The sequence below is a fragment of the Anastrepha ludens genome, chromosome 6 (assembly GCF_028408465.1).
Source record: "Anastrepha ludens isolate Willacy chromosome 6, idAnaLude1.1, whole genome shotgun sequence".
Taxonomy (NCBI): Eukaryota; Metazoa; Arthropoda; class Insecta; order Diptera; family Tephritidae; genus Anastrepha; species Anastrepha ludens.
In genome coordinates, this window is record NC_071502.1 from 43,699,653 (window position 1) to 43,715,946 (window position 16,294).

Here is a 16,294-nt window from a genome sequence, read left to right on the forward strand (position 1 = left end):
TCGTAGAAAAATACAAGAAATCGTATTGTAAAATCGTCGAAAGAGATTTAGTAGAAGCCCGTGGCATCTCATTGGGCAGTGTAAACAATATTTTGACTGTAGTATTAGGTTTCAGAAAGCTGTGTGCACAATGGATGCCGTATTCGCAAACAATGGAACAAAAGCACACTTTCTCATCAACATTTAGAGCGTTTTCGCAAGGATAAAGTGGATTTTGAGCGTCAATTCATCATTATGGATGACTCTTGGGTCTATCACCATAATCCTAAATCAAAACAAGAGGCTAAAGGGTTGTGTGAAACTGGATCTTCGACTCTGATACGAGTTCGTGTCCAGAAATGAACCAAGAAGGTTTTAGCATACCTTTTTTGGAATGCGAAAGGAGTTTTGTTGGTGGATTACTTGCAAACTGGTAAAACAATAAATTGTGAATATTACTGTGGTTTGATAGGCCAGGTGAAGGAAGAAAATCGTGAAATACCCAGCTTTCAAAAGAAAATATATTAACTCATTTTCATCAGGACAATGCACCATGACTCAAGAGCATTTTGATAATATCTAAAAACCATTAAATAAACTTCGAACTGGTGAAACATCCACCGTATTCACCAGAATTGACTTCCATCTGTTTCCAGAGCTAAAAAAATGCATGCGTATAAAGCATTTTTCATCAAATGATGTGGTCATAATAGCTGTGGAAGCGTATTTTGCAGCCCTTCCATATTCTCACTTCAGGAATGGAGTTCAAAAATTGGAATCTCATTGGAACAAGTGTATTGATGTTCAGGAAGACCATAGTGAATAATCACCATAAAATTGTGTTTTTCTTATCGAACCGCAAAACTTATTGAACAACCTAGTAGGCACGAAATATGCGAAACTAAATAGCAAACTAAAGAATACATTAATTGCAACACCTATTATAAATATTTCCAGTTACAATCATAAAAACAAATTCGCATCAATTTCACATGGAATCTCATGAAAGCAAAAAAAAAAAAAGACAAATTGAAAGCCTCACAAGCGGTTCAAAAATGATTAGTGGAATAGATTAAGGCGCCCTTCCCAGCAACTCTCATTGAGTGAAGTTTAGATGTTTCCAGACTTGTGCAATGCTTTTCAAGCCGAGATAAGGCAATTAACATGGCGGAAAAGCCGGCAAACATAATAGAAACGCTGCTTCGAAACTCACCTTCTTTCTGGATAGTTAGGCTGGGATCAAAGCTCTTGGGTTGCTTAGACAGCTCAGTGTGAATCAATACTGAACAAAGGGCATAACACAGAACTTAGAAACTGAGACAAAGCATACAAGTCTCTCTGGGTTTCTGGTTTTCACAACTCGAAGAGAAGCTACATAGAGTAGCTACTAATACGAGTAGCAGGTGGTCTAAGCTTTAGCATACCCTTGAAGCTCTCAGAAATGAATATATGGCTTACTAGTAATATACATATGTACTTATACTTACTCATCTGATAGCCAGGTTCGGATCATTTTTTTGCTGCGCCTATAGCATTTCCTGTTCGAATGCATTACACTTCGAAGAATGCACTTAAGAGTTATCGGAAGGGCTGATTCGATTCGGCAGAAGTTCGGCAAGGTTTAAGGACATATAGGAATAAGATTGGGGAATCTTACCTGGACACTGCAATGCACCTCCACGACCATCAGGTGATCTATTTTTATCTAATCTAATAATCTGGCGACCGCCGTAGCCGAATGGGTTGGTGCGTGACTACCATTTGGTATTCAGAGAGCATAGGTTCGAGTCTCGGTGAGACACCAAAATGAAGAAAAAGTTTTTTCTAATAGCGGTCGCTCCTCGGCAGGTAACGGCCCCCTCCATTTGTGAAACAACATCAAGACGCGCACCACAAATAGGACGAGGCCAAACACCTAAAGAGTGTAATCTGGCGAAATAAACGCAACAGAGAACCGTAAGTCCTGAGAACTAGGAATTCAATTCCCTAAACTTTTATTGCTTTAAAAGAATTGATGTGGCTTTAAATTTGAGTAAATAAAACTTTAATGTAAGGCATTTCTTTTAAGTTCTTGGAGCATTAAGTTTGTAGCACCTGGATCACATTGCTAATAAACATTAATAGTATGCGCACACTAAAAGATTCTTCATTCTTGCTTCTAAGTCCACTGAAAAATATAATCATAAAATAAACAAAATCTAAAATCTTATTATTTATGGAACACGGTTTCCTTCATACGACTATGTCGGCTAAGCTTGCAGTAATGCTTTGTGGCAGACAATTCATCGCAATAACAGATTGACGGTGACTCGTATTATTATCTAAAAATTTAATGGGCAACAGAATTTCATACGAAAAATTATTCTAAAAATTCTCATTATAAAGTTTAAAATTTTGGAAAAAATTGCACAATTTTCATTATTTTTTTGAGAGAGTTTGAAAAAACGATGTATTAGGTTGAGAAATAAGTTCGTAGCGTTTTTTCCGAAGACTTTTATTTAAACAAAAAACAATAATTATATCAATAGTTAATTAATTATATATTCGCCGTTTCTGTTTACCAAGCTCTTCCCACCTCTCGTCCAATTTGTTGATGTTCGGACAAAAATCGCCTGGTTTGGTGTCAAAGAAGTTGTTGAGCCAGTTTTTGAGGCTTCTTTGTTATCGAAAGTAACGCTCTTCATATGGTTTCACAGGGAGCGGAAAATATGGTAATCGGTCGGTACAAGGTCTCGAGAATAAGGCGGAGGCTGAAGGACCTCCCATTCGAGCTCTTGGAGTGCGGCTTTGACGTCTTGTGCAACATGGGATCTGGCGTTGTCGGGAAGAAGTGTGGTTTGAACATGTCGATCAGATATTTTCAGTCGCAGTCTCATCGCAGAATAGTCTCATCCACGCGATGTAGTTGGGCATTGGAGAGCTCCCGATTTACGACTGGTTTGGCGACCGTTCTCCTTCAAAAGTGATTTGAGACTTTCTTCATCGAATTCAGAAGGCCTTCTGCTGTGGGACGTGTCATCGACGTCAAAGTCGCCATTTTTGAACTTTGCAAACCATTTCCGTGCTGCAGACTCGTCTATGACACTTTCTCCATACACGTGGCAAATGTCCTGGACTGCTTTGGTAGCTTTTTGACCTTGGCTGACCAACAACAAAGAAGAGCAAATGTCGAAAATTTTGATTTTTGCCTCTTGGGTATTCCATTGCTAAGCCTTAAAACTTAACATAGTTTTGTAGAGCAGAAAGAGTTCTATCGAATGAATACTTACCCTTTGCCAAACAGCAAACAAATCGTTATAAAATAAATGAAATATAAAAACGCTGTGAACCTAGTATATGGTTTTTGTTGTATAATGAGCTAAACGTTTATAAAAAAATAACAGATATTAAATAAACCAACGCACATATATTTTATTGTACCTGAGTGCATTATGGATAAGATTACCGAAATTAGCGCACGAAACGATCTGTATGACACGGTTTACAATCCTGCGGTAACAAAAGATGAACCAAGTTGAAAACCATAGTTTCATGCCTCTATATACTGACACACTCCACAGATGCATTGACTGTTCGACAATCATGTACGGGTTTTCCGATCCTCAAAGGCGACAATCAATTTCTTTTGTCAACGTAGCTACCAAGATGAAAATATACCTGTACCAAAACTTCTTTTCATTACAGCCCAGACAGATGCGGCGGCGTTAATCGGGATTACAGCGCAGTTAATTCTGATTAATATTATAGTGTGACAGACGGTTGTTACGCGGATTAGTGAACAGCTGATTTGTTCATTGGATAGTTTTGTCAGTAAAAGATGGATCTTATACGACAAATACAGGTATTAGCTGCCCTGATACTAAAAAATATTTATTAAATTAAATTAAAAAAATTAATTAGAATAAATTATTAAAAAAATCTTAAGGGGGGGGTAAGGGATAAACGCTACAAAAAAACACTTTTTTCATGAATTTATTGTAGCGAAACGGTTCAAGTCAGTTTATTAAAAGTTGTTGCATATTATAAAGTAACATTTCAAGAATATTTGATAAAATTTTCATGTAAAAATATTGCAAAATGAGCGAATGAGAGCACATTTACGTAGACGTCTTTTCAAAAATACATTTTGCAGTAGTCAGCATATCTCAGCGTAGAATCATCTGAAATCAAAAAAATTGAATAATTTAGTTAAAGTATGAGTTAAACTTCCCCCCAACGTTTATTTTGACGATTTATTTTCATTTTCAGCCATTTGGTAGTCGTTTGAAGTAAAAAGTGATTTTTGACGAAAAAATGCCGCCATTTTGTAGGTGTAAAACCACCTTAAATTGCTATTTCTCAAACTGCTGCGCAATACAGAATGTGTTACCGCAAACTAGCATTACATTCTTTAAAAGTTTCATTATTTTTCATTCACAATAGATATTAACTGTCATTTTTCGGCAATGTTGCCATCGAAAATTACCCGAATCCACTTAAATTATGAGAATTAAATCTAGTTGTCAATCCGCATTAGTTGTCGTTAATTCCGATTAACCCCGCCGTCTGTCTAGGCTATTAAATGCACTGCTTAAGCAAAAGTGCACCCATTTTCAAAGACAAAAAAAAAAATTATTCTCCGTGGAGGTCACGATTTTGAGGGGAAACAAGTGGTAAGTAAAAAACTAATTTACGATAGAAAAACATTCGTTTATTTGGACCACCCTGACATATGCAAGCATATGACAATTTAAATTAGAGTAGCTAAGAGGCATGGAACGGATGAGTTCGTTAGTACTACATACAGTGGCACACTTAAAAATTTGACTTCTTAAAAATCATCATATTTATTACGTGCAAACATATGTACTTCCTATGTGATTCATTTTCATGATTGAGCATCGCGAAAGAGGCGTACGTTAGTTACATACAATATATGTATGCGCGCAAAAGGGGCTAAAGAAATCTCATTTCAAGGAAGATGATGTCAATATAATCTCGGGTGCACCTTTCATTATGTTAGGACAGATTGCACACAGGAAACTTTAATAATGAGGTCTCTTGTGTATCATTTATTTCGATTCAGCTTGGAAATACCCGAATATTTTCTAAGAACAGGATTAGCGCACGCGAAAACCGTATCTGTTGATTGCCTTACTCTACTAGTAGAAGACTCAGATGCAACGAATCTAGTAATTACATTAGAGGAAACCATGTATGACCATGATTCAGCGAAAAAGTAGTGCTATTTGTAACTTATACTAATAATATAGAGTAATATTTGCGGTTTGATAATAAAAATACAATTTTATAGTTTAAAATACACTTGTTCCAATGAGTGAGAGTCTGATAGTCTTCCACAGCTGTTATTTTGATGAAACACGCTTTCCACGCATACATTTTTTTTAGCGCTGAAACAAGATAGAAGTCGCCAAATCTGGTAAATACGCTAGATGTTCGACCAAATTCCCACTTTAAGGGGTCCCAGTGGTCTAGAATTTGCAAAAAATCGATTTTTTTTCCTTTTTGATATTTCGAAAGTATAGGCCTTTAAGAACCCCTGGGACCCCTTAACCCAGTGGTCTAGAATTTTCAAAAAATTGATTTTTTTTCTTTTTTGATATTTCGAAAGTATAGGCCTTTAAGAATACATTGCCAAATTTTTAGATGGATATTCATAGTATTTTCGATTCTACAGCCGCTTTAGCAGATAGAGTCAGATCCGTCGCGCGGCCACTCTCAAAACTTTAAACTCAATTAACTCAAAACTACTTTTTTCGGCCTGGTGTAGTCAAAAAAAAAAAAGCAACTATTCAACCGAATCGTCTGAAATTTTAATATATTGTTCAAAACATCAATGGCTATCGCCCGTACTAGAATCGTATTTATTACTATTTCAATTATTTCGTATTTTTTTATTATTAAAATACTGAAAAAACCGATTTTTAGAGTGTCAAATACAAAACCGCGCCATTTTGTGAATTTTTTTTTATTATATTACGGGACATTCCTACAGTCATACTGATTAATAATTTCTTTGGTGTTTGTGTTTCAGACAAATAGAAGAGCCCAAATGGACAACATCATCCAGGTCCAATTATTCGGAAGGGTTAACTTCAGCACAATTTTTTTTTAATTTTTAAAATTCAATTTTTTTTCAGTTTTGTACAGGGTGGGCCAAATAAGACCTAGCAGTATGCGTGGCTAATTGTGTAAAACGAATAGCGTATTGTAGTCGTTGTTTGTGGTTCCATAATAAATTTCCAACAGTTCAATTATAACCTACAAAAAGAGAAAAATAAATATGTCAAAAAATAAAAAAGTTATTTGTGCTTAACATTAGTAGGTCTTATTTGGCCCACCCTGTATTTAAAAGAAGTTAAATAAGAAAACTAAAAAATTTAAATATATTTTTCATTTTTTTTTATTCCTAAAAAATTTCTAAAAATACCTTAAGTTTTCGAGCTCTAAACCACCCGATGGATTTTAGCCATTGTCAAATTCCTCTTGTGACACGGTGCATTCTCTTGATAAAAAATAATGTTGTTTTTTTTTGTAACCTGGGACAATTTTTTCACAAATTTTTTTCTTTCAGCTTGTCTAAGAGGTTACAATAATATTCAGTATGTACTGTTTTACTAGTTTACAAATAAAAATTACCAGTTTTACCACAAACAATACTCCTTTTGGATTTCGAAAAAACTGATGCTAACACCTTTTTGGTCGATTTCTGGACACGAACTCTTTCGGAGCCAAAGAACCAGGTTTACACCACTTTTTAGTCTCTTGTTTTGATTTAGGATTATGGTGATAGACCCAAGAGTCATCCATAATGACGAATCGATGCACAAAATCTACTTCATCCTTCCGGATTCTACTAACTCTCTTTCAGTGAGTCGACGATTTTACAATACGATTTCTTGTATTTTTTCTACGATTTCTGGTGTTGTTGCTGTTTTTAGATGTCTTTGACGTGGATCGTTTAGAGGCATATACGACCACGTTTAAATTCAACAACCCAACTTTCTTCTGTACTAACTAATGGCAGAAAATTCTTATGCCTTTCGACATTCGTTCATAAATTTCCTTTGCTTTAAACCTTCCAAAAATAAAAATTCAATCACTGCGCGATGCTTAATTTTTTCCACTGTAGAAAATACTGTGACACGTCGTTACTAAACTTCTCATACAATCATATGTAGAGCATACCAACATAATAAAACAAATTTAGGCTAGTAGCAATGCCCTTTCTTATCGAACCGCAAAACTTATTGAAAAAAAAACCTAGTAGCTTAAATGAAGTACATAGATATAAAATACAGTATTAAAGCTTAGCTGGAAGCTTCATAACCACAAAAGAAAATTGTTTAGATAAGTATAAGTATAAAAATGTTTGGACAAGAGACCCATGAAAAGCGAATCGAATCATTCCATCTTTTCATATATTATATTTTAAAGCCGTTTTTGACGGCAAGAAAAGGAGTTGCCTTTATGCCGCGATGTCTGAATTTGGTATCTCAGCGTAACTAAGACGGCTGTACAAAATGGCGTTGAGCAATACCAGCAGATTCGTTGTTTGGTATCGTCGATATTTAATACCAAACGAGGTTTCAGATAGGGCGACTCTCTGTTGTCAGCCTTCTTTAACGTAATGATGGAAAAGATTGTGCAAGGTGCATAACTCATTTGCCTAGGCACCATATAACATATCATAAGAGCATATTTGATGTCATCCGCCTTAACAATCGCGCGGCTAGGTCTTGTCATCAAATAAGTAGTCGGTGAACTTGCGTATCGACATCCACATCACTCTTGACAGTTTTGATTTTGAAGTACTGATATAAGTAGTTTATTTAGGAACCAGATATGAGCACTAATATTTATATCAGTCTTGAAATCCAATGACGAATCTCTTTTCCTAACAAGTGGTACTTTGAACTAAGTTTGCAATTGAGTAGTAAAGTCCTCTCTCGACAACAAAACTTTATAAGTGTCTCATCACGTCTGTCTTATTGTATGGTGCAGAAGCTTTGACGATGAATACATCCGATGGAGTGTTCCTTGGAGAGTTTGGGGAGAAGATTCTGCGGAAGAGTTTTGGATCTTTGAACGTTGGCGACGGTGAGTTGCGCAGGCGATATAACAATGAGCTGTATGAGCTTAATGGTGACAGATACATACTTGTAGTACAGGGAATAAAGATCCTGAAGCTCCGTTGGTTAGGCCACGCCTTTCGAATACAAATATAGATGCACACGACCTCAGCTCTGAAAGTATTCAGGTGGAGAAGACTTAGCTTCACTTGATGTGTCCAAATGGCGAAAGTTTGCATGAGAAAGAAATGACTGGCGCCCTTTGTAAAATGCGACCGCCAGTGAAGAAGAATGTGCATGGCGATATCTATTAACAGTATCTCATTACATGAAAATGTATCTTTACTTTTACTTAGGGAGGCATAGTAAATTTAAAACATTTATTTATCCGTTTTTCTAGAGTTTCTGATTTTTTGAGTTATGACGCAAACGAGTAATAAGTAAGAATTTAGAATATATTCAAATATTTAAAAGTTCCAAATGTTGTAATAGTATAAACATTCCCCATAAATGTTTGCGGAGTGCTGATAAAATGACAGTTCTTGGCCGGATATACATACATCCAGGTCGTTCCGGTAACGTAGAATCGAGTGTTGCGGTCGTTGTGCCCCATTGCAAAGTCTTACCTCAACTCGCGCTTATAACGGTTTGAAAACTACCATTCCCATGTGAAAATTCACTTTTCCGTAGATTGGTTAAGGGGTTGTTTTTTACATTTTTTCTTTCATTTTCTTAAAGTACAATATCTTTAAAATATTGTGTGAAAATTTGAAGTGATTCCAACAAATACTCGAGTTATTTAACAATTAACTAAGGGCGCTCGGGCGCTCCGGAGTCGATAGGAAAACTTTAAATGTGTTTTACTTAAAACTATAATTTTTGAATTGGTGATCATTGTAACTTAAAAATCGCTTATAAAAAAAAAAAAAAATAATTGTGGCGTGCGTCTTGATGTTGTTCCACAAATGGAGGGACTTACAGTTTCAAGCCGACTCCGAACGGCACATATTTTTATAAGGAGCTTTTTCATGGCAGAAATACACTCGGAGGGTTGCCATTGCCTGCCGGGGGGCGACCGCTATTGGAAAAATGTTTTTCTTAATTTTCGGTGTTTCACCGAGATTCGAACCTACGTTCTCTCTGTGATTTCCGAATGGTAGTCACGCCCCAACCCATTCGGCTACGGCGGCCGATTTTAATAAAATTACTGCTTTTGAAAAACATAAAAAATTCGTGCCTGATCGAAGGATTTTTTTTTTTCAAAAATTTCGTTTTTGTTTAAACAATTAATTGTTGGGGTTTTTCTCGAAAATCTGAAAAATATTTCCTAAGGCCGCCATATTGTTAATTTCGAAAAAACTTCGATCAGGCACAAGATTATCTATTAATAAAACTAGTTTCTCTTGTCCGATTGACTTTAGCTAAATCTCCAAGGACTTGTGATGATCACCGCAAGGGACTTCTGGAGAAACGGGCTCCACACAAATAGCGATAACTTTTACAACTACTATTTTGTGTGTAAAATGATATATTAATGCTATGTTTTTATTTTTGTAAAATAAAGCAATTCACTAGCAAAAAAAAAAAATATTGAAAATCATCACTTTTTCGAGCCTCTAACCACCCCGAACCCCTTGAATAGTTGCCACATTTGGACGAAAAAATCAAATTCGCCCTTTGTGATTGCTAAAAATTGTTAACAGCTCTACTCTCCTCTGTCAATTTCAAAAAGGCTTTATTACAAAAAAAAAAAAAAAATATTAATTTGAAAAATTAAAATTAATAATCCTAAATTTATAAAATTTTATATTTTTATACTTATCTCGTTTTTTTATTTTTTGACCTAGGAATTCTAATTATAAAGATAAAACATCACGTTGTTTTTAATTTAATAACTTTTTCATTTCTTCACCAAAAAAAATATAGAAAATAAATAAAAAATAGCAGTTAAATTAGTTTTGCCATAGCACAAATTTAGGGAGTAGCATCAAACAAAAACAACAACAAAAACAATTTTTTCGGGACATCTTAATGCATGACTGGTAACAGGGTAATTTTTAAGGTACTCTGGATACCTAAGATACTCTATGCTTTATTAAAAAGAAAAAAAAATTTATTTGAAAACCAGTAAAATTTAAAAAATTTCAATATTGTATTTATCTCTTTTTTTACATGTTATTTTGAATTTCTTCTTCTTCTTCTTAGCGTCACAGTCCTTGGTGAACTATTTCTTCCATCACAGCTTCTGGCCATCGATCTCGATTTATAGCCACTTCGCTCCAACATTGCACGCGCAATATCCTATTATCAGTTTCCACATCTTCTAGCCACCTTTTCCTCGCGCATTCCCTTTTTCTCTCTCCAATTGGGCGAAGATTAATGCCTTTCTCGCTGATCGTTCCCTTGGCATTCTAGCCACATGTCCCAGCTATCTAAATCGTTGAGACTTAATATAATATATCTTATTATAGTTTCTTTCTTAACTATGTCTTCCAGTTCGGCATTGTGTCTAATCTGATAAGTGCCATCTGTCAGTATAAGCGGACCATAGATCTTTCGGAGTACTCTTCTTTCAAATCACATTACCTCTTTTGTCTTGTTAGCTTTCAGCGTTCATAGTTCACAGCCATATGTAAGGACAGGTCGTATCAGTACTTTATACATTCTTTATTTTTGCTGATGCGATAATATTTTAAATCTGAGCAATTTTAGATTAGCATTACATACTTTGTTGGCTGCACGTATTCTGTCATTGATAGATATCGACATGCCTTGGTTGGTTGATAATGTAATGCCCAAGTAGGTGAACTCATTTACACTTTGGAATGTGTATGCCCCACATTCCAGATCATTGCATACAATGTTTGATCTTGATCTGACAATAAATTTTGTTTTTTTTGCACTGATTATCAGTCCAGCTAGATATATTCTTGCCCTCTAGCTTTTTGAACGCAGCCTGCAGCTCATTTATAGTTTTTGCCATTATTAATATATCATCTGCTTGTTTTGAATTTAATAACTTTTTTTTCAAAAAAGAAATAAGAGTCAAATTTTTTTGGCCATCGAAAACATTTCTCCTAATTATCAATGTTATTCTAATGCTGTAGGTCCCTCCATTTGTGGAACAACATCAAGACGCACATCACAAATAGGAGGAGGAGCTCGGCCAAACACCCAAAAAGGGTGTACGCGCCAATTACACATGCATACATACTCTAATGCATAACATGTAACACGGGTAACCTGGTCCCTGGAGTTCTCTTTGCGCATTCTGCAGATGCCGACCTAGCGGCCTTAACTCCGCGTTTTGCGAACCAGTGGATTACTAAAACTAAAGAAAAGTGCTTTATGATTGCAATGAAAAGCCTTCCTAAAATCTCTAGGCAACACCAGAAACCAACCAGTGTTGGGTCTAGTGATATCGTTGTTGAGCGAACAGGCTAACCCTAATTAATTTTAAAATAGTTATTTATTTGTATATATGCACTTGTACATATGTTTTGTTACTAGGCGATTGAAAAACAAACTTTCTTAAAAATTATTTTGCATTTTTCGTTAAGTCCATTATCATTATTTGTTTATTTGCCTTTATGCTTGGCAAACATTATATTGCATAATCAACGCAACCGACTTAATATCTTTATCGATTTAAAAATTTATTTCTTTTTTTCATAATAATCAAAAATACACAAAACGAAATGACAAAGGAAAGCGTGTTCAACGGAGCAGCAACAAAAAGCCAATAGGTGAAAATGAAACCAAAATGCAAGCTAAAATTGTGAGGTGTTAGTCACTCGGTGTCAAGGCGAAGTAAAATTGGCACAATTTTTTTTAAAAAGCAATTCAACTTATATTAATTATGATTATATACCAACAAAGTGAGCGCTAAAACGAAGCGTGCAGTGATCCTGTGGTCCCCAAAAAGGGAGGGGTACGAGAATGCCTTCATCAAACATAAAAGACTAGCATATCGATAATAATAATAAACGGAACGATGCGAAAAAATGAACTCTGGTATTTAAGTCACATGATTTACTTGCATGCAAGGATGATAGATTACCAGGTTTGGCCATCAGCCATGTTGCAAAATAAAATTGTGAGAGCAACTTCGGCTGCCATGCCATAGGGCAAGGATGATAGATAGATATATAGATTTTAAAATCTTTTCAGCGTGACTTGTATGTACATATATATGTATATTCAGTAGCCGAACATCATCAGACCAGCAATATGCCCTAATAATTTTTTGATTTTTTTGTTTTCATATGATCTTAGAACAGCTATAACAAAATGTGAGTTCTCATGACAGTCGGATGATCTACACTACCGAAACGATACGTATTCATTGATATTCAGTTAAGGATCGCCAATCGCGCAGCGTTCCTTCCAAATGGTTGCCCGTCATGCCACCACTTATCATGTCCTTCATGCCTCTCACTATATGACACCTTTCGAGCGAAAGTATACAAGATAAAACGGCAATGATTTTTCGCACTCTGGCGTCAGCTTCCATCGTAAATTAAATCAATTAGGGAAATTATTATACGCAACTAAGTCGCAGTAGACGAATGGTTTTGTGCATGAGTACGTAGAGAGCGCGGGTAGAGACAGGGTTGAGAGATCACTGTGGGCATGAAATACTAAATTATAGAAAAAGGTTTTTCTAAAAGTGATCGCCTCATAGCACGCAATGGAAAACTTCTGAGTGTTTTTCTGCCATGGAAAAGCTTCCTTTAAAAAACCATCTCCGGCAAAAACTGTAGGTCCCTCCATTTGTGGAACATTGAAGGAGGAGCTCAGCCAATAAAGGATAAACGCTAATTAAGTTAGAAAAAGCAAAATTTAATCATTATTTGATGATAAAAAATCGTTCGATCAACAATATCGATTGTTTTCAAATATTTTATTTATGCGCTCTGTGCTCAAAAACATAATAATTATTGAACATTATTCTTCGTTCAGAAATAATAAGTGTTTAACTGAATCTTTTATTTGTTTGCTCAATGAAAATAAATGTTTGTTCATGTTTATATTTCAAAACAATTTAAAATACATTTGATTTCATTGCTTGCTTCTTGACTTTTTCTTCATTGCTCAACACTACTGATTATTGTATGAATTTTATATTTAAGTCAAGGCGAATCTATTAAAGGTGGAATGGGTAAGTCAGCTGATTTTTTTTCTTTCGCCGTGTTCATGTGGCTGTCAGCCCAGAAGGAAACAAGGCGGATTCAGTTTTTGTTTTCTACTTTGCCAATACTTTTGTTTGACAATCAAACGCACAAAACATTGTTGTTGCCCTAGAACTACCACCTTTAATAAATGCGCCTTGATTTAAATTAAAAAATAAAAATTGCTTATTGATTTTTTTATTTCCACAATAGTAATAATTTTCACTCGATTTTAATTTAAATGCTCTTGAAACAGTGGCCTGTAGCCATAGTCGTATGTTAAAACACCTTCTGGGGAAAGCTAACTTTAACAAAAAAGCAGGTATTTTATTTTTTAATTCCAATGAAATGAAAAAATTAATTAGGCGTTACAAAAAAAAATAGTATTTTTGTTAAAATTACACAAGAAAGTATGGCATCACTTATACATTTTCGACTTTCGAACTTAGAATACTTCCTATATGTAAATATGTATATACTTTGTACTTTTGAATTGAGTAGCTAATAAACTGTGAAACTAATCGGTCGGCTTTTAATTAAAGCGGAATTTAATTCAACAATTTTGATACTCATTATGAAGCAATAATTAAAAGTGATGTCTAATTTTCACCCTGTGTCCGCCATCTGATGTAATCTTGGAAACGCTACTTTTTATTTCAGGACAAATTCTAAAGAAAAAGTTATCTATGCTGTCGAAAATGAAAACTTTTACTAAAAAAGTTAGCGGGCAATTCTTTTTTTGTTGTGCTACAAAATCTGGGCAAAATAGTGCGTTAGGTTTGTTCATGTCCCAAAAGGCAAAATGAAAAGAACAGATTGGGTAAAAGCAGCCGGCACTACATTGAAACCAGGCGTAAAAGCCAGTCTAGTGATGCCTCATCTGGAAAAGTAATTAACCCTTTTCAAAAAGCTGATAAGTTTATGCTTCTTTTTCCCTTAAATCTCATCAATGGATTAAGTATGGTAGTATCCGAGAAATCAAATGTCAAAATTTACACAACCTTTTATTATTGAATCATGGATACGCATTAGTCCCTGCACAAAATATTTCAATTTGACTCAACATAAAAAAAAAAATTATTTTAGCAATAAAAACGGAAAAGTAAGAGAAGCCTATATATTGATAGAAAATATGTAAATCAAATCAGGTCAGTCCATAAATTCGTGCGTATTTTACCTACAATTTCACTTTTGTACGATTTTTGCATACAAAAAATTATTCGCGGAATATAACGGAACTATTTATATTTTCTTTGATATAGGTACATATTGTGCATTCAACAAGTAATTTTAATCGCGGATAGAAGCACGTGTTGTTAAAAAATAAAATGGAATCTTCGAACGCGTATAAGAAGCATATTTTGTATTTTTTTCGGATGGGAGCTAATGCCGCATCCACCATACTCTCCGGATATGGCACCTTGTGATTATCACCTTTTCCGTGGACTTCAATCCCATATGAGCAACAAGAACTACTACTCAAAAGAAGCTATAAAAAGGGATATCGAAGCGTATTTTGGCTCCAAGGACAAACAATTAAAAATTTGCCCAAACGTTGGGAAACCATTGTAAATAATGAAGGAAATTATATTATTGATTAATAAATACTTTAAACATCTTTTTTTTTTTAATTTTAAAACCACCTTTAAAAAACGCACGAACTTATGGACTGACCTGATACTATACATTGGAAAATAATTACAAAATAAAAACCACATTCATTGTGCTTCACATTTTTTGTACAAAATGAGGCGCTGCGCAATGGATGGCACAAGGGACTGATGCGAGTAAATATGCTCAAAAAAATATTTTTCGTGAGCAACGGTTTTCACATTTTAATATTTTTATTTGCTCAGGATAAAAATATGTATTCTTTTCCGGAGCATAAAAATCTAAGCGGCAAACTGACTGGACTAAAGGATGTTTATAATTAAAATTTTAGTAAAACTAACACTAAACTTAGTTTAAAAATATTTCATAGTTAAACTTGCGCTGAAAAACTGGACCTAAGACAAAATTTTTGAAAATCTCATTTATCGTAAAAGTCATTGCTGATTGCGACAGGATATACAAAGACAAATATGTGTACACCCTACTCTCTTTTTACACGATTTTGAAATAACATAGTTCACTAAAAAATTTTATTGCCCGAAATTTTCCTTCTTGCACAAATCTCAAAGCAAAAATGTTTTTTTAAACAAAACATAATTCCAAAAATAATGCTGTATTAAGTAAAAAACTTAAGTAAAATACATACATACAGATGATCCTTCAAAAACGAATCAATAAGTGCTTTTTAGAACTAACCAAGTCCTACCGTGCACTGAAATTTCAAAGTAATCTTTAAGTCGTGTTCAAGATGGCGCAAAATTAATCACACAAATTTGTTTTCGAATCAGTTTTTTACTGATTCGGAAATAAATCATTTTGAATGATGAGCATCTTTATTCGACCTATATGGGCTCCATTGCTTAGCTATTTGTATACTGCAGTTGTCTAGTTCACAAGTGTCAAACTGATATGCTCAAGTGATTAATTTGGCGCCACCTTGTATAAACAACTCGATAAAGCAAAACACAGTCGCTAATAACAGACTTTGTTGCAATGAAAAGAACCAACAGAACCCGTTAATAATTTGAATAAAACCCGACAGATGGACGGCACATATTAGACATATCTACCGTTGATTGCCCTTTTGGTCTAATCCGTAAGGAACGTGCACGCTTGTTATCAAGTAGCGATGAAATAGTTGAAAATTTGATTTTAATTCCTTATTTCAATCTGAATTTTTACATGTTTTGTACTTGTGGACTGAATTTTCATAGTACATTAATTTAAGTTTCTTTTTGTAATAAAAAATAATTAGTTTTGTTTTATAAATAGTTATGTAATACGGCGGCCGACATAACCGAATGAGTTGGTGCGTGACTACCATTCGGATTTAGAGAGAGAACGTAGATTCGAATCTCCGTGAAACACCAAAATGAAGGAAAGTTCTTTCTAATAGGGGTCGCCCCTCAGGAGGCATTGGGAAACCTCCGAGTGTATTTCTGCCATCAGAAAGCTCTTCAT